Raw genomic sequence first — 22,708 nt, 5'->3', positions numbered from 1 at the left:
AGCAGTAGCGAAAGAATCGCTCGATCGGGTTTAGTTAACAGCCATCGATCGATCGCGTAGCCTGCAGTGCAATCACTCGGGTTTAGTTAGAGCCAACGCCTCGCACACACGCGCGTACGTGTACGAGAGAAGCGTGCATCGCTTGGCCCCCGACCTCCCACCGTAACCGGGAACTCCCCGAAATTTTCCTCCCCCTCGCTTCTACCACGGTTTTTTCCGTCATGGACGGCCCAAAGAATGTCATGCAGCTGCATCTCCGGCCCACCCAGGACGAAAAGCCCATTTTTTGTCATGATTTTTTTTCATAGAAGTAGGAGCCCACCACATCTATGATGATACCGGGTTTTGTCACAATTATCGTCATAGAAGTGTCATATGTATGACAGGAAAAAAATTTGTTCAGCCCAAAATGTCACGGATGTGTCTTTTTTTTGTAGTGCTTGAGGTCGTTGACGAACCAAGCGTCGGTGGCTGCGGTTCCCAGGAAGAGCGGCTCCTCCAGGGCATGAGCGCCAACTTCCTTAAGCTCCAGGCACTTCATTGTGCCCGCCTGGACAAGGCCAAGTCCAGGATGGCGGCGGTGAACAAGGCGAGGCGGACCTCGAGGGGCGCGTCACCGAGACACGGGCTTGGTTCCGCCAGGCCTATGAGGAACTGAAGACCGCCCAGGATCTGCTGGCCGAGCGCAAGCTGGAGCTTGTCATGAAGTAGGCAGATATCGAGAAGGCCTAGGAGGCAGCGAGACAACAGGCCGCCAAGGACGAGGCCGCTCGGCGCTAGCACCAGGCCACGCTGAACTCCCAGGAGGAGGACCTTGGCGCTCACGAGGAGAAATGATATGTCTCCAATGTATCTATAATTTTTGATTGTTCCATGCTATTATATTATCTGTTTTGGATGTTAATGGGCTTTATTTTACACTTTTATATTATTTTTGGGACTAACCTATTAACCAGAGGCCCAGCCCAAATTGCTGTTTTTTTGCCTATTTTAGAGTTTTACCAAAAAGGAATATCAAATGGAGTCCAAACGGAATGAAACCTTCGGGAGCGTTATTTTTGGAACAAACGTGATCCAGGGGACTTGGAGTGGACGTCAAGAAACAATCGAGGAGGCCATGAGGCAGGGGGCGTGCCCACCCCCCTTGGCGTGTGCTCCACCCTCGTGGGCCCCTCGTTGCTCCACCGACCTACTTCTTCCTCCTATATATATCCATATACCCCGCAAACATCCAGGAGCACCACGAAACCCTCTTTCCACCACCACAACCTTTTGTACCCAAGAGATCCCTTGGGGCCTTTTCTGGAGCTCCGCCGAAGGGGGCATTGATCACGGAGGGCCTCTACATCAACTCCATGGCCCCTCCTATGATGTGTGAGTAGTTTACTTCAGACCTTCGGGTCCATAGCTAGTAGCTAGATGTCTTCTTCTCTCTCTTTGGATCTCAATACAAAGTTCTCCTCGATTCTCTTGGAGATCTATTCGATGTAATCTTCTTTTACGGTGTGTTTGTAGAGATTCGATGAATTGTGGGTTTATGATCAAGTTTATCTATGAACAATATTTGAATCTTCTCTGAATTCTTTTATGTATGATTGGTTTATCTTTGCAAGTCTCTTCGAATTATCAGTTTGGTTTGGCCTACTAGATTGATCTTTCTTGCAATGGGAGAAGTGCTTAGCTTTGGGTTGAATCTTGAGGTGCTCGATCCCAGTGACAGAAAGGGAAACGACACGTATTATATTGTTGCCATCGAGGATAAAAAGATGGGGTTTATATCATATTGCATGAGTTTATCCCTCTACATCATATCATCTTGCTTAAGGCGTTACTCTGTTCTTATGAACTTAATACTCTAGATGCATGTTGGATAGCGGTCGATGTGTGGAGTAATAGTAGTAGATGCAGGCAGGAGTCGGTCTATTTGTCACGGACGTGATGCCTATATACATGATCCTACCTAGATATTCTCATAATTATTCGCTTTTCTATCAATTGCTCAACAGTAATTTGTTCACCCACCGTAATACTTATGCTATCTTGATGGAAGCCACTAGTTAAACCTATGGCCCCAAGGTCTATTATCCATCATACAAGTTTCCAATCTACTTTATTTTGCAATCTTTACTTTCAATCTATATCATAAAAATACCAAAAATATTTATCTTGTTATTATTATTATCTCTATCAGATCTCACTCTTGCAAGTGGTCGTGAAGGGATTGACAACCCCTTTACCGCGTTGGTTGCGAGGTTCTTATTTGTTTGTGTAGGTACGAGGTGACTCGCACGTGGTCTCCTACTGGATTGATACCTTGGTTGTCAAAAACTGAGGGAAATACTTACGCTGCTTTACTGCAACACCCTTTCCTCTTCGAGGGAAAACCAACGCAGTGCTCAAGAGGTAGCAAGAAGGATTTCTGGCGCCGTTGCCGGGGAGATCTACGCAAAGTCAAGGCATACCAAGTACCCATCACAACTCTTATCCTTTGCATTACATTATTTGCCATTTTCCTCTCGTTTTCCTCTCCCCCACTTCACCCTTGCCATTTTATTCGCCCTTCTTCTGTTCGTCTTTCCATTTGCTTTGATGTATTACTTGGCTCGTTTGCTCGTTTGGTTGGAATAGTTGTTTATTTATTGCTAAACAGAGAACCTAAGATCTATGGATCCTCATCCGCTTGCTAATCTTTTCAAGACATCCAATTATGATGAACCAATTGTAGTGAGTTTTGTGCACTAGATTATCTTTATGAAGTTTTGCTTAAAATTCGTGAATCTAAAAATTGTGATGAAGTACTTTATGGAGTGATTCACGATGGATCTTTGAATAGAAAGCATGATTGCAATGATGATAGTATAAATTCTATTAATATCAAGTGTGCTTATAATTTGCAAAACCCTAAGCTTGGGGATGCTAGTTTTGCTATGTCTACTACTTGTTGCAATTATCATGATTGGGGTGATTCTTCTTATGATCTAGAAAATTTATTTAAACCCCATGATGAATATGAGATTGATTATAATGTTTGCAACAATATTGAAGGTGGGTTTGGAAGAGTGTCAACTTTAGATCCCACATATTTGGAGAATGTTCAATCTTATGAAGTTTTTGATAAAAGTGGGTTTGGAGAGGTAATGACTTTAGTTAATGTTAATCCCACTATTTTGGAAGAGTGTGAACTTTGCATACATGTGGATCGTATTAATAATATGTTTTGTGATAGCTATATTGTTGAATTTGCTATGATCCTACATGTCATTATTATGAGAGAGGAAAATATGGTTGTGGAAATTTTCATGTTACTAAATTACCTCTCGTTATGTTGAGATTGCTATTGTTTCTTTCTGCTTCCTTGCATATGCTAGTTTTTTCTTGCCTTGATAATTTGTTTGCATATAACATGCCTATGCATATGATGTATGTTATACTTAGATGTGTTTTTCACATGTTTTATGATGCTCTCTTTGTGCTTCAATTCTTGTCTTTCATGTGAGCATCGTTGAAATCTTTTGCCTAGCTAAAAGGCTTTAAAGAAAAGCGCTTGTTGGGAGACAACCCAATATTTTGCCTTGCTGTTATTCAATAAATAATTTATCTAGCCCCTGTTTTGGTTGTGTATTTGTGTTTAATTAGTGTTTGTGCCAAGTAGAACCGTTGGGAAGACTTGGAGAAAGTCTTTTTGATCTTGCTGTAAAAAACAGAAACTTTAGCGCTCAAGAGAATTGCTTCCATTTTTTATTGGAGAGTGCTATTTAGTTAATTATTTTTTCACATGATTAATAGATAAATTCCTCACGTCCAGCCATTTATTTTAGAATTTTTGGGGTTCCAGAAGTTTGCGTTACTTACAGATTACTACAGACTGTTCTGTTTTTGATAGATTCTGTTTTTCGTGTGTTGTTTGCTTATTTTGATGAATCTATGGCTAGTAAAAGATTTTATAAACCATAGAGAAATTGTAATACAGTAGGTTTAACACCAATATAAATAAATAATGAGTTCATTACAGTACCTTGAAGTGGTGCTTTGTTTTCTTTCACTAACGGAGCTCATGAGATTTTCTGTTACGTTTTGTGTTGTGAAGTTTTCAAGTTTTGGGTAAAGATTTGATGGATTATGGAACAAGGAGTGGCAAGAGCCTAAGCTTGGGGATGCCCAAGGCACCCCAAGGTAAAATCCAAGGACACCAAAAAGCCTAGGCTTGGGGATGCCCCGGAAGGCATCCCCTCTTTTGTCTTCGCTCATCGGTAACTTTACTTGGAGCTATATTTTTATTCACCACATGATATATGTTTTGCTTGGAGCGTCTTGTATGATTTGAGTCTTTGATTTTTAGTTTACCACAATCATCCTTGCTGTACACACCTTTTGAGAGAGACACACATGGATTGGAATTTATTAGAATACTTTATGTGCTTCACTTATATTATTTTGAGAGTCCTTTAGAACAACATGGCAATTTGCTTTAGGCAGAATAAAAACTTTCATATAAGTGCATTGAATACTATGAGAAGTTTGATACTTGATAATTGTTTTGAGATATGGAGATGGTGATATTAGAGTCATGCTAGTTGACTAGTTGTGAATTTGAGAAATACTTGTGTTGAAGTTTGTGATTCCCGTAGCATGCACGTATGGTGAACCGTTATGTGATGAAGTCGGAGCATGATTTATTTATTGATTGCCTTCCTTATGAGTGGCGGTCGGGGATGAGCGATGGTATTTTCCTACCAATCTATCCCCCTAGGAGCATGCGCATAGTACTTCGTTTCGATAACTAATAGATTTTTGCAATAAGTATGTGAGTTCTTTATGACTAATGTTGGGTCCATGGATTATACGCACCCTCACCCTTCCACATTTGCTAGCCTCTCTAGTACCGTGCAACTTTCGCCGGTACCATAAACCCACCATATACCTTCCTCAAAACAGCCACCATACCTACCTAGTATGGCATTTCCATAGCCATTCCGAGATATATTGGCATGCAACTTTCCACCGTTTCGTTTGTTGTGACACGCTTCATCATTGCCATATTTCCATGCATGATCATGTAGTTGACATCGTATTTGTGGCAAAGCCACCGTTCATAATTTTGCATACATGTCACTCTTGATTCATTGCATATCACGGTACACTGCCGGAGGCATTCACATAGAGTCATATTTTGTTCTAAGTATTGAGTTGTAATTCTTGAGTTGTAAGTAAAAAGAAGTGTGATGATCATCATTATTAGAGCATTGTACCAGTGAGGAAAGGATGATGGAGACTATGATTCCCACACAAGTCAGGATGAGACTCTAGACGAAAAATAAAAAAAAGGAAAAAAAGAAAAGAGGCCAAAAAGAAAAAAAGAAAGAAGGCCCAAATAAAAAAATGAGAGAAAAAGAGAGAAGGGACAATGTTACTATCCTTTTCCACACTATGCTTCAAAGTAGCACCATGATCTTCATGATCGAGAGTCTCTTATGTTGTCACTTTCATAAACTAGTGGGAATTTTACATTATAGAACTTGGCTTGTATATTCCAATGATGGGCTTCCTCAAATTGCCTTAGGTCTTCGTGAGCAAGCAAGTTGGATGCACACCCACTTAGTTTCTTTGGTCCAGCTTTCATACACTTATAGCTCTAGTGCATCTGTTGCTTGGCAATCCCTACTCACTCACATTGATATCTATTGATGGGCATCTCCATAGCCCATTGATACGCCTAGTTGATGTGAGACTATCTTCTCCTTTTTTGTCTTCTCCACAACCACCATTCTAGTACACCATAGTGCTATTCCATGGCTCACGCTCATATATTGCGTAAAGATTGAAAAAGTTTGAGAACATCAAAAGTATGAAACACTTGCTTGGCTTGTCATCGGGGTTGTGCATGATTTATTATTTTGTGTGATGAAGATAGAGCATAGCCAGACTATATGATTTTGTAGGGATAACTTTCTTTGGCCATGTTATTTTGAGAAGATATGATTGCTTAGTTAGTATGCTTTAAGTATTATTATTTCTATGTCAATATTAAACTTTTATCTTGAATCTTTTGGATCTGAACATTCATGCCACAATAAAGAAAAATTACATTGAGAAATATGTTAGGAAGCATTCCATATCAAAAATTCTGTTTTTATCATCTACCTACTCGAGGACGAGCAGGAATTAAGCTTGGGGATGCTTGATACGTCTCCAATGTATCTATAATTTTGATTGTTCCATGCTATTATATTATCTGTTTTGGATGTTAATGGGCTTTATTTTACACTTTTATATTATTTTTGGGACTAACCTATTAACCGAAGGCCCAGCCCAAATTGCTGTTTTTTGCCTATTTTAGTGTTTCCCCGAAAAGGAATATCAAACAGAGTCCAAACAGAATGATACCTTCGGGAGCGTTATTTTTGGAACAAACATGATCCAGGGGACTTGGAGTGGATGTCAAGAAATAATCGAGGAGGCCATGAGGCAGGGGGGCGCACCCACCCCCCTAGGCGTGCCCTCCACCCTCGTGGGCCCCACGTTGCTCCACCGACCTACTTCTTCCTCCTATATATATCCATATACCCCGCAAACATCCAGGAGCACCACAAAATCCTATTTCCACCACCGCAACCTTCTGTACCCAAGAGATCCCATCTTGGGGCCTTTTCCGAAGCTCCATCGGAGGGGGCATTGATCATGGAGGACCTCTACATCAACTCCATGGCCCCTCCGATGATGTGTGCGTAGTTTACTTCAGACCTTCGGGTCCATAGCTAGTCGCTAGATGGCTTCTTCTCTCTCTTTGGATCTCAATACAAAGTTCTCCTCAATTCTCTTGGAGATCTATTCGATGTAATCTTCTTTTGCGGTGTGTTTGTCGAGATCCGATGAATTGTGGGTTTATGATCAAGTTTATCTATGAACAATATTTGAATCTTCTCCGAATTCTTTTATGTATGATTGGTTTATCTTTGCAAGTCCCTTCGAATTATCAGTTTGGTTTGTCCTACTAGATTGATCTTTCTTGCAATGGGATAAGTGCTTAGCTTTGGGTTCAATCTTGCGGTGCTCGATCCCAGTGACAGAAAGGGAAACGACACGTGTTGTATTGTTGCCATCGAGGATAAAAAGATGGGGTTTATATCATATTGCATGAGTTTATCCCTCTACATCATGTCATCTTACTTAAGGCGTTACTCTGTTCTTATGAACTTAATACTCTAGATGTATGCTGGATAGCGGTCAATGTGTGGAGTAATAGTAGTAGATGTAGGCAGGAGTCGGTCTACTTGTCACGGACGTTATGCCTATATACATGCTCATACCAAGATATTCTCATAATTATTCGCTTTTCTATCAATTGCTCGACAGTAATTTGTTCACCCACCGTAATACTTATGCTATCTTGAGAGAAGCCACAAGTGAAACCTATGGCCCCCGGGTCTACTCTCCATCATACAAGTTTCCAATCTACTTTATTTTGCAATATTTACTTTCAATCTATATCATAAAAATACCAAAAATATTTATCTTATTATTATTATTATTATCTCTATCAGATCTCACTCTTGTAAGTGGCCGTGAAGGGATTGACAACCCCTTTATCGCGTTGCGAGGTTCTTATTTGTTTGTGTAGGTACGAGGTGACTCGCGTGTGGTCTCCTACTGGATTGATACCTTGGTTCTCAAAAAATGAGGAAATACTTATGCTGCTTTACTGCATCACCCTTTCCTCTTCAAGGAAAAACCAATGCAGTGCTCAAGAGGTAGCAAGAAACTCGCTGCGACACTCTGTGGCAAGGACGAAGATATCAAGAAGCTTGTCGTGCAGCAGACCCAGGAACTAGAGCAGAGGCACAAAGAGGCACTCAATGCTTAGGCCCAGGTCCATGCCAGCAAGGTGAACGAGCTGGAGGTGGAGCGGGATGGGCTGAAGAAGCAGATCCTGGAGCTGACGAGGGAGAGGGACGCGTCCAAAGGCGCTTTGGCTGATGCGCAGACCACAATCCTCGGCAAGGCTGAGCTACTCTCCAAGGCCAACGACTCCATCCAAGACCTGAAGTTGAAGCTGGAGGGTCTTTAGGGGACGTTCTCGGAGGTTGGGGCCTGGGAGGAGACCCTGACCAAGAATCTGGAGAAGGAGAGGCAGCTGCGGAAGAACGAAGCCACCAACCACGAGGATTTTGTGAAGGGCAAGAACCTCTGGATCAACCGCCTTGCCGGCGTCGCTGGCAGAATCACAACGCAGCTCGCTACCATGGGGATGCCAAACGTGAGGTACGTCCCGGAGCCGAACGTGAGTCCTAATGCCAGGCTGACCCTGTTCTTCGAGGGTGTTCTCGGGGCCCTGGAGCAGCTCCGCTCCAACAGGGCGGCCTCTCTGGCCGATGAGGCCCGGAGGCTTTGCCGGGGTGCAATGACCAAAGTCCTCACCAAGGTGGCATACTTCAACCCCGGCCTCGACTTCGACGCTGCGCTGGAGAGCTTGCCGGAGCACGTGGACCTCGTGACGCTCGAGGAGCCTATCAAGCCCGTCATCAGCCGCATCGATGGAGTTCGGAGGATAGAAGGCCAGCGTCGGGACTAGGCAACCCATTTCTTATCGCCGCTGCAGGTTCACGACCAAGACATTTTTTATCTTTAGTTAGAACCGCAACAACAACTGATGTAATATAACTCTAGAGTGCTTTTGAAACGATGCATGTTATTTTCCCGTTTGATCTCCCTTTGTATGTCCACCCTACGTTAATCGGGTAGGCTTGCTAGCACGGAAACCCAGGCCGCGACGCCTTGAGGACGGATCCCCAATGGCCTGCCGGGTGTGCTTGCTGCCAGGCAAACCACCTCACTACTCTTAACGCGACCGCTCAAACTGTCAAGCGGACTCGAGACAGAACGAGAGCATTGCCAATCACAGAAGGTCACCTTGCCGTTCTGGACGCAGCCGCTCGAACTGTTGAGCGGACTCAAAACAGAACGAGGGTGTTGCCAATAGTGGCAGGGCCCCATTGCGTGCAGGTTTTCCATACACATGGCGAGATCATCGAGGACGATAACCTTATATATAAAAAGGAATTTCTCAAAGTTTTGCATGACTTGCATTTCTGCCACTGCATGAGTGTTCAGTGCATCCACCGAGGACGCCACTTGTTCGGTCATCTTCTTCCTTGGAGTGACGACCATGACGAAGCCGTTGCTTCAACCAGACCAGATTTCCACAACTGCGCCCCCTACTTGGCGCGCCAAAGATGTCGGTGGGAATGACACCTATGGAATCACTGGATCCCTTCTACGGTTGGCGGGCACGGGGTTGTGCAAAGAGCGGGTCTGGCGGTCAGCACAAGGATCGTTTGCCTAGGTTCGGTCCGCGGAGACGCGTAATACCCTAGTCCTCCTTTTATGTATATTTGAGTGTTCTCCAGTCCTTGAACTAGCTACGGTGTGTCTCTAGTTCCAAAGATTTGAATCCCCCTCCAGTACACCTCAGGCCTCCTTTTATAGCCAAAAAGGGGTCGCCACAGTGGCACACAGGAGGTGGAAAGGTGTATAGTGGCTGAGTGTATCCTCTTTCACCGTCGGACAAACACATGTAATGTGCTACCGACATGCCCCTCTTGCTTTATCGGGGACGGCAAGGAAGCTCGTCCCAGCTATCGCCTCCTCGCCTGGCTCCAACACGCGTCCGAGCTGACGAGGCATTGTAGCGCCACGTTGGCTGGCTGCAGGGCTGGCGTGGTGGCGAAGTCTTCACAAAGATCTGCATGCCACCACATAGGTGCTTGCTGAGTCGGTGTGGAGGCCGCATGCTGCCACGCAGATGCCTGCCCAGCTGGTTGAGCTAGCAGCTACATGGGAGCGGCGATGGAGTCTTGGCTGTTGTGGGCCTGGCTGCGGCCCCGCAGATGTCCTCGGCAAGGGTCTTGCCGGGGGCCCGCCAAGGGTCTTGCCATGGCACCGCGGTTGTCCCCGGCAAGGATCTTGCCGGGGGTCTCATGGATTTCCTTGGCAAGAATCTTGCCAAGGATCGTCGTCTTATGGTCCTCATCTGATCTTGTGTATTTATGATCTCCACAAAGATCTGCATGCCACCCTGGAGGTGCCTCCCAAGCCTTGGTTCCAATGTGGGTGATGGCGTTGGAACCCCTTGGCTCAAGGGCGGCGCGTTCTGCTGGCATTGGGCAAGTTGCCCCGGCAAGGCTCTTGTCGGGGTTTGCTACCTCTTGAGCACTGCGTTGGTTTTCCCCGAAGAGGAAGGGGTGATGCAACAAAGTAGCGTAAGTATTTCCCTCAGTTTTTGAGAACCAAGGTATCAATCCAGTAGGAGGCTACGCGTGAGTCCCTCGTACCTGCACACAACAAATAAATCCTCGCAACCAACGCAAATAAGGGTTGTCAATCCCTATAAGGCCACTTATGAGAGTGAGATCTGATAGATATGATAAAGATAATATTTTTGGTATTTTTGTGATAAAGATGCAAAGTAAAATAAAGGTAAAGTAAATAGCAAAGGAAATAACTAAGTAATAGGAGATCAGTATGATAAAGATAGACCCGGGGGCCATAGGTTTCACTAGTGGCTTCTCTCGAGAGCATAAGTATTCTACGGTGGGTGAACAAATTACTGTTGAGCAGTTGACAGAATTGAGCATAGTTATGAGAATATCTAGGTATGATCATGTATATAGGCATCACGTCCGAGACAAGTAGACCGACTCCTGCCTGCATCTACTACTATTACTCCACTCATAGACTGCTATCCAGCATGCATCTAGAGTATTAAGTTAAAAACAAAGTAACGCCTTAAGCAAGATGACATGATGTAGAGGGATAGACTCATGCAATATGAAGAAAACCCCATCTTGTTATCCTTGATGCCAACAATACAATACGTGCCTTGCTGCGCTTACCGTCACCGGGAAAGGACACCGCAAGATTGAACCCAAAGCTAAGCACTTCTCCCATTGTAAGAAAGATCAATCTAGTAGGCCAAACCAAACTGATAATTCAAAGAGACTTGCAAAGATAACCAATCATACATAAAAGAATTCAGAGGAGATTCAAATATTATTCATAGATAGACTTGATCATAAACCCACAATTCATCGGTCTCAACAAACACATCACAAAAAGAAGATTACATCGAATAGATCTCCACAAGAGAGGGGGAGAACATTGTATTGAGATCCAAAAAGGGAGAAGAAGCCATCTAGCTACTAACTATGGACCCGTAGGTCTGAGGTAAACTACTCACACTTCATCAGAGAGGCTATGGTGTTGATGTAGAAGCCCTCCGTGATCGATGCCCCCTCCGGCGGAGCTCCGGAACAGGCCCCAAGATGGGATCTCATGGATACAGAAAGTTACGGCGGTGGAATTTGGGTTTTGGCTCCGTATTTGATCGTTTGGGGGTACGTGGATATATATAGGAGGAAGGAGTATGTCGGTGGAGCAACAAGGGGCCCACGAGGGTGGAGGGCGGGCCTGGGGTAGGCAGGCGCGCCCCCCTACCTCGTGGCCTCCTCTTTCGTGCCTTGATGTAGGGTCCAAGTCTCCTGGGTCTTATTCGTTGAGAAAATCACGTTCCCGAAGGTTTCATTCCGTTTGGACTCCGTTTGATATTCCTTTTCTTTGAAACCCTAAAACAGGAAAAAAACAACAATTCTGGGCTGGGCCTCCGGTTAATAGGTTAGTCCCAAAAATAATATAAAAGTGGATAAGAAACTCAATAATGTCCAAAATAGTAGATAATATAGCATGGAGCAATCAAAAATTATAGGTACGTTGGAGACGTATCAAGCATCCCCAAGCTTAATTCCTGCTCGTCCTCGAGTAGGTAAATGATAAAATGGAATTTTTGATGCAGAGTGCTACTTGGCATAATTTTAATGTAATTCTTCTTAATTGTGTTATGAATATTCAGATCCAAAAGACTCAAGACAAAAGTTCATATTGACATAAAAATAATAATACTTCAAGCATACTTGCTAAGCAATTATGTCTTCTCAAAATAACATGGCTAAAGAAAGTTATCCCTACAAAATCATATAGTCTGGCTATGCTCTATCTTCACCACACAAAATATTTAAATCATGCACAACCCCGATGACACGCCAAGCAATTGTTTCATACTTTTGACATTCTCAAAACTTTTTCAATTTTCATGCAATACATGAGTGTGAGCCATGGACATAGCACTATAAGTGGAATAGAATGGTGGTTGTGGAGAAGACAAAAAGGGAGAAAATAGTCTCACATCAACTAGGCGTATCAACGGGCTATGGAGATGCCCATCAATAGATATCAATGTGAGTGAGTAGGGATTGCCATGCAACGGATGCACTAGAGCTATAAGTATATGAAAGCTCAGAAAAAGAAACTAAGTGGGTGTGCATCCAACTTGCTTGCTCATGACGACCTAGGGCATTTGAGGAAGCCCATCATTGGAATATACAAGCCAAGTTCTACAATGAAAAGTTCCACTAGTATATGAAAGTGATAACATGAGAGACTCTCTACTATGAATTTTTATTTTTCTTACAACTCAACAATTACAACTCGATATAGAACAAAATATGACTCTATATGAATGCCTCCAGCGGTGTACCGGGATATGCAATGACTCATGAGTGACATGTATGAAAGAATTATGAACGATGCCTTTGCCACAAATACGATGCCGACTACATGATCATGCTAAGCAATATGACAATGATGGAGTGTGTCATAATAAACGGAATGGTGGAGAGTTGCATGGCAATATATCTCGGAATGGCTATGGAAATTCCATAATAGGTAGGTATGGTGGCTGTTTTGAGGAAGGTATATGGTGGTTGTATGATACCGGTGAAAAGGTGCGCGGTATTAGAGAGGCTAGCAAAGGTGGAAGGGTGAGAAAAGTGCGTATAATCCATGGACTCAACATTGGTCATAAAGAACTCATATACTTATTGCAAAAATCTACAAGTTATCAAAGCAAAGTATTACGCGCATGCTCCTATGGGGATAGATTGGTAGGAAAAGGCCATCGCTCGTCCCCAACCACCACTCATAAGGAAGACAATCAATAAATAAATCATGCTTCGACTTCATCACATAACGGGGTTCACCATACGTGCATGCTACGGGAATCACAAGCTTCAACACAAGTATTTCTCAAATTCACAACTACTCAACTAGCACAACTTTAATATCACCATCTTCATATCTCAAAACAATTATCAAGCATCAAACTTATCATAGTATTCAACACACCCATAAGAAAGTTTTATTATTAATCTTGTGTACCAAGCATATTATTTTTTTAAGCAAATTACCATGCTATTAAATACTCTCAAAATAATCTAAGTGAAGCATGAGAGATCAATAGTCTCTATAAAACAAATCCACCACCGTGCTCTAAAAGATATAAGTGAAGTACTAGAGCAAAATTATATAACTCAAAAGATATAAGCGAAGCACAAAGAGTATTCTAACAAATTCCAAATCATATATGGCTCTCTCAAAAGGTGTGTACAGCAAGGATGATTGTGTTAAACAAGCAAAGACTCAAATAATACAAGACGCTCCAAGCAAAACACATATCATGTGGCGAATAAAAATATAGCTCCAAGTAAAGTTACCGATGGAAGTAGATGAAAGAGGGGATGCCTTCCGGGGCATACCCAAGCTTTGGCCTTTAGGTGTCCTTAGATTATCTTGGGGGTGTCATGGTTATCCCCAAGCTTAGGCTCTTGCCACTCCTTGTTCCATAATCCATCAAATCTTTACCCAAAACTTGAAAACTTCACAACACAAAACTTAAAGTAGAAAATCTCGTGAGCTCCGTTAGCGAAAGAAATAAAAGACCACTTCAAGGTACTGTAATTAACTCATTCTTTATTTATATTGGTGTTATACCTACTGTATTCCAACTTCTCTATGGTTTATAAACTATTTTACTAGCCATAGATTCATCAAAATAAGCAAACAACACACGAAAAACAGAATCTGTCAAAAAAAGAACAGTCTGTAGTAATCTGAAGCTAGCGCAAGATCTGGAACCCCAAAAATTCTAAAATAAATTTCTGGACATGAGGGATTTATCTATTAATCATCTTCAAAAATAATTAACTAAATAGCACTTTCCAAATAAAAATGGCAGCAGTTCTCCTGAGCGCTAAAGTTTCTGTTTTTTACAGCAAGTTCAACAAGACTTTCCCCAAGTCTTCCCAACGGTTCTACTTGGCAAAAACACTAATTAAACACAAAAAACACAACCAAAACAGAGGCTAGATAAATTATTTATTACTAAACAGGAGCAAAAGGCAAGGAATAAAAATAAAATTGGGTTGCCTCCCAACAAGCGCTATCGTTTAACGCCCCTAGCTAGGCATAACAAGCAAGAATAGATCTAGGTATTGCCATCTTTGTTAGGCAATCCATAAGTGGCTCTCATAATAGATTCATAAGGTAATTTAATTTTCTTTCTAGGAAAGTGTTCCATGCCTTTCCTTAATGGAAATTGGAATCTAATATTTCCTTCCTTCATATCAATAATTGCACCAATCGTTCTAAGGAAAGGTCTACCAAGAATAATAGGACATGAAGGATTGCAATCTATGTCAAGAATAATAAAATCTACGGGCACATAATTCCTATTTTCAACAATAAGAACATCATTAATTCTTCCCATAGGTTTCTTAATAGTGGAATCCGCAAGGTGCAAGTTTAGAGAGCAATCATCAAAATCACAGAAACCCAACAAATCACACAAAGTCTTTGGAATCGTGGAAACACTAGCACCCAAATCACATAAAGCATAACATTCACGATATTTAATTTTAATTTTAATAGTTGGTTCCCACTCATCATAAAGTTTTCTAGGGATAGAAACTTCCAATTCAAGTTTTTCTTCGTAAGATTGCATCAAGGCATCAATGATATGTTTAGTAAACGCTTTATTTTGACTATAAGCATGAGGAGAATTTAGCACAGATTGCAAAAAGGAAATACAATAAATCAAAGAGCAATTTTCATAGTTAAATTCCTTGAAATCCATAATAGTGGGTTTAGCAACATCTAGAGTTTTAATTTCTTCAATCCCACTTTTATCAATTTTAGCATCAAGATCAACAAATTCCGAATTCTTAGAACGCCTTCTAGGTAAAGGTGGATCATATTCAGTCCCATCATTATCAAGATTCATATTGCAAAACAAAGATTTAATAGGGGACACATCAATAACTTTTAGATCTTCATCATTATTTTCATAGCAACTAGAAGAACACGCTCTTATAAAGGCATCTTTCTTAGCACGCATCCTGGCGGTTCTTTCTTTGCACTCATCAATGGAAATTCTCATGGCTTTGAGAGACTCATTGATATCATGCTTAGGTGGAATAGATCTAAGTTTCAAAGAATGAACATCAAGAGCAATTCTATCAATGTTCCTAGCCAAATCATCAATCTTAAGCAATTTTTCTTCAATCATAGCATTAAAATTCTTTTGCGAAGTAATAAATTCTTTAATATTAGATTCAAAATCAGAGGGCATCTTATTATAATTTCCATAAGAATTGTTGTAGGAATTACCATAATTATTAGAGGGATTACTAGTATAAGTCCTAGGATTAAAATTTCCTCTATACGTGTTGTTACCAAAATTGTTCCTACCAACAAAATTCACATCCATAGATTCATTATTATTTTCAATCAAAGTAGACAAGGGCATATCATTACGATCAGAAGAAACACTCTTATTAGCAAATAATTTCATAAGTTCATCCATCTTTCCACTCAAAACATTAATTTCTTCTATCGCATGCTTGTGACATGTTCATGATCATGTTGCTTAAAGTTCATAATATCGTTTCTAAGAGAGTTGATCTTAGCGGGAGGAAAATACTTAGAGATAAAAGCATCTTTGTACTTGTTCCATGAATCAATACTATTTTTAGGCAAAGACGAAAACCAAGCTTTAGCATGATCTCTAAGCGAAAAAGGAAATAGCTTCAATTTAACAATATCATTATCCACATCTTTCTTCTTTTGCATGTCACACAAATCAACGAAGCTATTTAGATGGGTAGCGGAATCTTCACTAGGAAGGCCGGAAACGGATCTTTCATGACAAGATTCAGCAAAGCAGTATTAATTTCACAAGATTCAGCATCGGTAAGAGGAGCAATCGGAGTGCTAATAAAATCATTGTTGTTGGTATTGGTGAAGTCACACAATTTAGTATTATCTTGAGCCATCGCGACAAGCAAGCAAACTAAGACACAAGCAAACAAAGCGGGCAAAAAGAGGAAAATAGAGAAAGAGAGGGAGGATAGAGAGAGAGGGCGAATAAAACGGCAAGGGTGATGTGGGGGGAGGAAAACGAGAGGCAAATGGCAAATAATGTAATGCGGGAGATAAGGGTATGTGATGGGTACTTGGTATGTTGATTTTTGCAAAGACCTCCTCGGCAACGGCGCCAGAAATCCTTCTTGCTACCTCTTGAGCACTGCGTTGGTTTTCCCCAAAGAGGAGGGGATGATGCAGCAAAGTAGTGTAAGTATTTCCCTCGGTTTTTGAGAACCAAGGTATCAATCCAGTAGGAGGCTACGCGTGAGTCCCTCGTACTTGCACAAAACAAATAAATCCTCGCAACCAACGCAAATAGGGGTTGTCAATCCCTATAAGGCCACTTACGAGAGTGAGATATGATAGATATGATAAAGATAATATTTTTGGTATTTTTGTGATAAAGATGCAAATTAAAATAAAGGCAAAGTAAATAGCAAAGGAAATAACTAAGTAATAGGAGATCAGTATGATAAAGATAGACCCGGGGGCCATAGGTATCACTAGTGGCTTCTCTCGAGAGCATAAGTATTCTACGATGGGTGAACAAATTACTGTTGAGCAATTGACAGAATTGAGCATAGTTATGAGAATATCTAGGTATGATCATGTATATAGGCATCACGTCCGAGACAAGTAGACTGACTCCTGCCTGCATCTACTACTATTACTCCACTCATCGACCGCTATCCAACATGCATCTAGAGTATTAAGTTAAAAATAGAGTAACGCCTTAAGCAAGATGACATGATGTAGAGGGATAGACTCATGCAATATGAAGAAAACCCCATCTTGTTATCCTCGATGGCAACAATACAATACGTGCCTTGTTGCCCTTACTGTCACCAGGAAAGGACACCGCAAGATTGAACCCAAAGCTAAGCACTTCTCCCATTGCAAGAAAGATCAATCTAGTAGGCCAAACCAAACTGATAATTCAAAGAGACTTGCAAAGATAACCAATCATACATAAAAGAATTCAGAGAAGATTCAAATATTATTCATAGATAGACTTGACCATAAACCCACAATTCAATGGTCTCAACAAACACACCGCAAAAAGAAGATTACATTGAATAGATCTCCACAAGAGAGGGGGAGAACATTGTATTGAGATCCAAAAAGAGAGAAGAAGCCATCTAGCTACTAACTATGGGCCCGTAGGTCTGAGGTAAACTACTCACACTTCATCAGAGAGGCTATGGTGCTGATGTAGAAGCCCTCCATGATCGATGCCCCCTCTGGCGGAGCTCTGGAACAGGCCCCAATATGGGATCTCGTGGATACAGAAAGTTACGGCAGTGGAATTAGGGTTTTGGCTCCGTATTTGATCGTTTGGGGGTACGTGCATATATATAGGAGGAAGGAGTACGTCGGTGTAGCAATATGGGGCCCACGAGGGTGGAGGGCGCGCCTGGGGTAGGCAGGCGCCCCCCTACCTCATGGCCTCCTCTTTCGTGCCTTGACGTAGGGTCCAAGTCTCCTGGGTCTTACTCGTTGAGAAAATCACGTTCCCGAAGGTTTCATTCCGTTTGGACTCCGTTTGATATTCCTGTTCTTCGAAACCCTAAAACAGGCAAAAACAGCAATTCTGGGCTGGGCCTCTGGTTAATAGGTTAGTCCCAAAAATAATATAGAAGTGGATAATAAAGCCCAATAATGTCCAAAACAGTAGATAATATAGCATGGAGCAATCAAAAATTATAGATACGTTGGAGACGTATCAGGGTTGCGGAGGCTACCCCGGCAAGGGTTTTGCCGGGGGAGTCCACCTCGCCCTCTTGCTCTTTGTGTCTCTAGTCTTGGCGTTGCTTCGGTTGTCTCGTGCTCTAATAACCCACAAGTATAGGGGATCGCAACAGCTTTCAAGGGTAGAGTATTCAACCCAAATTTATTGATTCGACACAAGGGGAGCCAAAGAATATTCTCAAGTATTAGCAGCTGAGTTGTCAATTCAACCACACCTGGAAACTTAGTATCTGCAGCAAAGTGTTTAGTAGCAAAGTAATATGATAGTGGTAGTAGCGGCAACAAAAGTAGAGACAGCAAAAGTAATGTTTTTGGTATTTTGTAGTGATTGTAACAGTAGCAGCGGAAAAGTAAATAAGCGTAAACCAGTATATGGAAAACTCATAGGCACCGGATCAGTGATGGATAATTATGCCGGATGCGGTTCATCATGTAATAGTCATAACATAGGGTGACACAAAACTAGCTCCAATTCATCAATGTAATGTAGGCATGTATTCCGTATATAGTCATACGTGCTTATGGAAAAGAACTTGCATGACATCTTTTGTCCTACCGTCCCATGGCAGCGTGGTCCTATTGGAAACTAAGGGATATTAATGCCTCCTTTTAATAGAGAATCAGAACAAAGCATTAGCACATAGTGAATACATGAACTCCTCAAACTATGGTCATCACCGGGAGTGGTCCCGATTATTGTCACTTCGGGGTTGCCGGATCATAACACATAGTAGGTGACTATAGACTTGCAAGATATGATCAAGAACTCACATATATTCATGAAAACATAATAGGTTCAGATCTGAAATCATGGCACTCGGGCCCTAGTGACAAGCATTAAGCATAGCAAAGTCATAGCAACATCAATCTCAGAACATAATGGATACTAGGGATCGAACCCTAACAAAACTAACTCGATTACATGATAAATCTCATCCAACCCATCACTATCCAGCAAGCCTACGATGCAATTACTCACGCACGGCGGTGAGCATCATGGAATTGGTGATGGAGGATGGTTGATGATGACAACGGCGACGAATCCCCCTCTCCGGAGCCCCGAACGGACTCCAGATCAGCCCTCCCGAGAGGTTTTAGGGCTTGGCGGCGGCTCCGTATCGTAAAACGCGATGATTTCTTCTCCCTGATTTTTTTTCTCATCGAAACTCAATATATGGAGGTGGAGTTGGAGTCGGAGACGCAACAGGGGGCCCACGAGGTAGGGGGCGCGCCCCCCACCCTCGTGAGAAGGGTGTGGGCCCCCTGGTGTTCATCTTTGGCGATGATTTTTTATTGTTTTTTCTAAGATGTTCCATGGAGTTTCAGGTCATTCCGAGAATATTTGTTTTCTGCACATAAAACAACACCATGGTAATTCTGCTGAAAACATTGTCAGTCCGGGTTAGTTCCATTCAAATCATACAAGTTAGAGTCCAAAACAAGGGCAAAAATGTTTGGAAAAGTAGATACGACAGAGACGTATCAACTCCCCCAAGCTTAAACCCTTGCTCGTCCTCAAGCAATTCAGTTGACAAACTGAAAGAAAAAAAAGAAAAACTTTCACAAAATCTATTTGCTTTTGTTGTTGTAACTATGTCAAGCTAGCATTCAAGTTTTCAGCATAGATCATAACTAACCATATTTGCAATAATTCTCAGGTCTCACAATTACTCATATCAATAGCATAATCAACTAGCAAGTCATAATAATAAATCTCGGATGACAACACTTTCTCAAAACAATCATAATATGATATAACAAGATGGTATCTCGCTAGCCCTTTCTGAGTCCGCAAAACATAAATGCAGAGCACCTTTCAAGATCAAGGACTGACTAGACATTGTAATTCATGGTAAAAGAGATCCAATCATAGTCATACCCAATATAAATTAACAGTGATGAATGCAAATGACGGCTGTGCTCTCCAGCTAGTGCTTTTTAATAAGAGGGTGACGACTCAGCATAAAAGTAAATGGATAGGCCCTTCGCAGAGGGAAGCAGGGATTTGTAGAGGTGCCAGAGCTCAGTTTTGCAATAGAGATAAATTGTATTTTGAGCGGTATACTTTCATTGTCAACGTAACAACTAAGAGATAGCGATATCTTCCATGCTAAACACATTATAGGCGGTTCCCAAACAGAATGGTAAAGTTTATACTCCCCCTCCACTAACAAGCATCAATCCATGGCTTGCTCGAAACAACGAGTGCCTCCAACATACATCAGGTCCCTGGGGGAGTTTTGTTTGCAATTAATTTTGATTTAGTTTGCATAAAGCATGGGACTGGGCATCCCGGTGACCAGCCATTTTCTCGTGAGTGAGGAGCGGAGTCCACTCCTCTTGAGAATAACCCGCCTAACACGGAAGATAAGGACAACCTTTGTTGATACATGAGCTATTCGAGCATACAAAACAGAATGTTAATTTGAAGGTTTAGAGTTTGGCACATACAAATTTACTTGGAACGGCAGGTAGATACCGCATATAGGAAGGTATAGTGGACTCATCTGGAATAACTTTGGGGTTTAAGGGATTGGATGCACAAGCAGTATTCCCGCTTAGTACAGATGAAGGCTGGCAAAAGACTAGGAAGCGACCAACTAGAGAGCGACAACAGCCATGTACATGCATTAAAATTAATAAACATTGGATGCAAGCATGAGTAGGATATAATCCACCATGAACATAAATATCGTGAAGGCTATGTTGATTTGTTTCAACTACATGCGTGAACATGTGCCAAGTCAAGTCACTTAAATCATTCAAAAGAGGATACCACCCCATCATACCACATCATAATCATCTCAATAGCATGTTGGCATACAAGGTAAATCATTATAACTCATAGCTAATCAAGCATGGCACAAGAAACTATGATCTCTAAAGTCATTGCAAACATGTTTATTCATAATAGGCTGAATCAAGAATGAGGGACTCATCATATTTACAAAAACAAAAGAGGTCGAGTTCATACCAGCTTTTCTCATCTCAGTCAGTCCATCATATATCATCATAATTGCCTTTCACTTGCACGACCGAACGGTGTGAATAATAATAAGAGTGCACGTGCATTGGACTAAGCTGGAATCTACGGGAATTCAATAAACATGAGAAGACAAGGCAATATGGGCTCTTGGTTAAATCAACAATAATGCATATAAGAGCCACTTCAACAATTTAATTATGGTCTTCTCCTACCGACCCCCAAATAAAAGAAAAGAAATAAGCTATTTACACGGGAAAGCTCCCAACAAGCAAAAGAAGAACGGGAAATATTTTTGGGTTTTCTTTTTAATTATTACTACTACAACAGAAAAATAAACTACTACTAAATTTTTTTTGTTTTTTCTTAAGGTTTAACAAACACACAAGAAGAAAACAGGAAAAAGAAAATAAACTAGTATGGATGATACAATGAAAAAGTATGAGCACCGACATCTAGCAATGAGTGCGTGTGAGCATAAATGTAATGTCGGTGAGAAATACGTACTCCCCCAAGCTTAGGCTTTTGGCCTAAGTTGGTCTATGTCCATGGCTGGCCTGGCGGATATCCATAATAATAGTTGTTGGGGTCGTACTGTGATGAGGAGGAATAGTTGGGATCATACTGTGATGAAGAAGAAGACTCTGACTGCCACTGGCTGACAGTCATCTCTGGATCCCAAGAATAAACAGATTGTCGTGGAGGCTCATCTTGTGGCTCCTGTTCCGGGGCTGGTGCAGGGTTCCGGTAGGCGTGAATAGCCGTCAACGGAACAAGGTACGTGCCTGCAGTCAAATCAAACAAAGAAGGAGCAGGCAAGGTAATAGTCTCAGGATGATGTTTATTAAAGAACAATTGATATTTAAGCTCCCCTGCCCTATTTTTAACAATAAAATCATGTGCCACCATACTTTTATGATCTAGATAAACACGGGGCAGCACCTTTTCTTCCTTCTCAGCATGCCTAATAGGTATGTTAAAATGTGAGGCTAGCCGTGTGGCATAGATGCCTCCAAAGATGGGGCCCTTAGTACGGTTCATATTTAACCGTCTAGCAATAATATCGCCCAAACTAAAAGTGTTGTCACTGTATAAACCTTGGAGCAGAATAATTAAATCAGGGATACTAAGGTTTCCAGAATTTCCGCATCCAATTAAACAACGACTAGCAAATAATGCAAAGTAACGCAAAACAGGAAAATGTATGCTAGTGATTCGTGCGTCGGAAACCTTCCTAGTTTCTCCTACAGTGATATTATGAATAAACCCAGCCACATCATCATGATGTGGTTCTTCTGTCTTGCCCTCAAAAGGAACTAAACAAATCTCACATAAATCATAAAGTGACATCTCCTTATGCTCATCATATAAATGAAACTCCACCATAGGTGGTGAGTTCCTAGAATGAAAATGAAAGTTTTGCACAAAGGTATTTGTGAGTAAGAGATACTAATCGCATTGGTCGTGGAGGAAAGCGGTGAGGCCTGCATTGTGAGCCAATTCATGAAAATCTTCATAGATACCGGCTGCTCTCAAGAAATCATCAGAAGGCCATTCACATGCCCGAATCTCTGTGGTGCGCGGCAAATTATACTTAGGCTTCGGTGCCTTTTCCTTCGAGCTTTGGCTCGATGAGCCCCTCAATAATCTCCTCATCATTTTTCTGAA

At 41.7% G+C, this 22,708-nt stretch overlaps 1 pseudogene; it reads left to right on the top strand.

Annotated features, from left to right (window-relative positions):
- The first annotated feature begins 8,398 nt into the window (after positions 1–8,398).
- LOC123129581 (transcription factor BHLH6-like) overlaps positions 8,399–22,708 on the top strand; it is a 97,430-nt pseudogene continuing 83,120 nt past the window's right edge.

The sequence above is a fragment of the Triticum aestivum genome, chromosome 6A (assembly GCF_018294505.1).
Source record: "Triticum aestivum cultivar Chinese Spring chromosome 6A, IWGSC CS RefSeq v2.1, whole genome shotgun sequence".
NCBI lineage: Eukaryota > Viridiplantae > Streptophyta > Magnoliopsida > Poales > Poaceae > Triticum > Triticum aestivum.
This window is presented reverse-complemented; position numbering and strand designations above follow the sequence as displayed.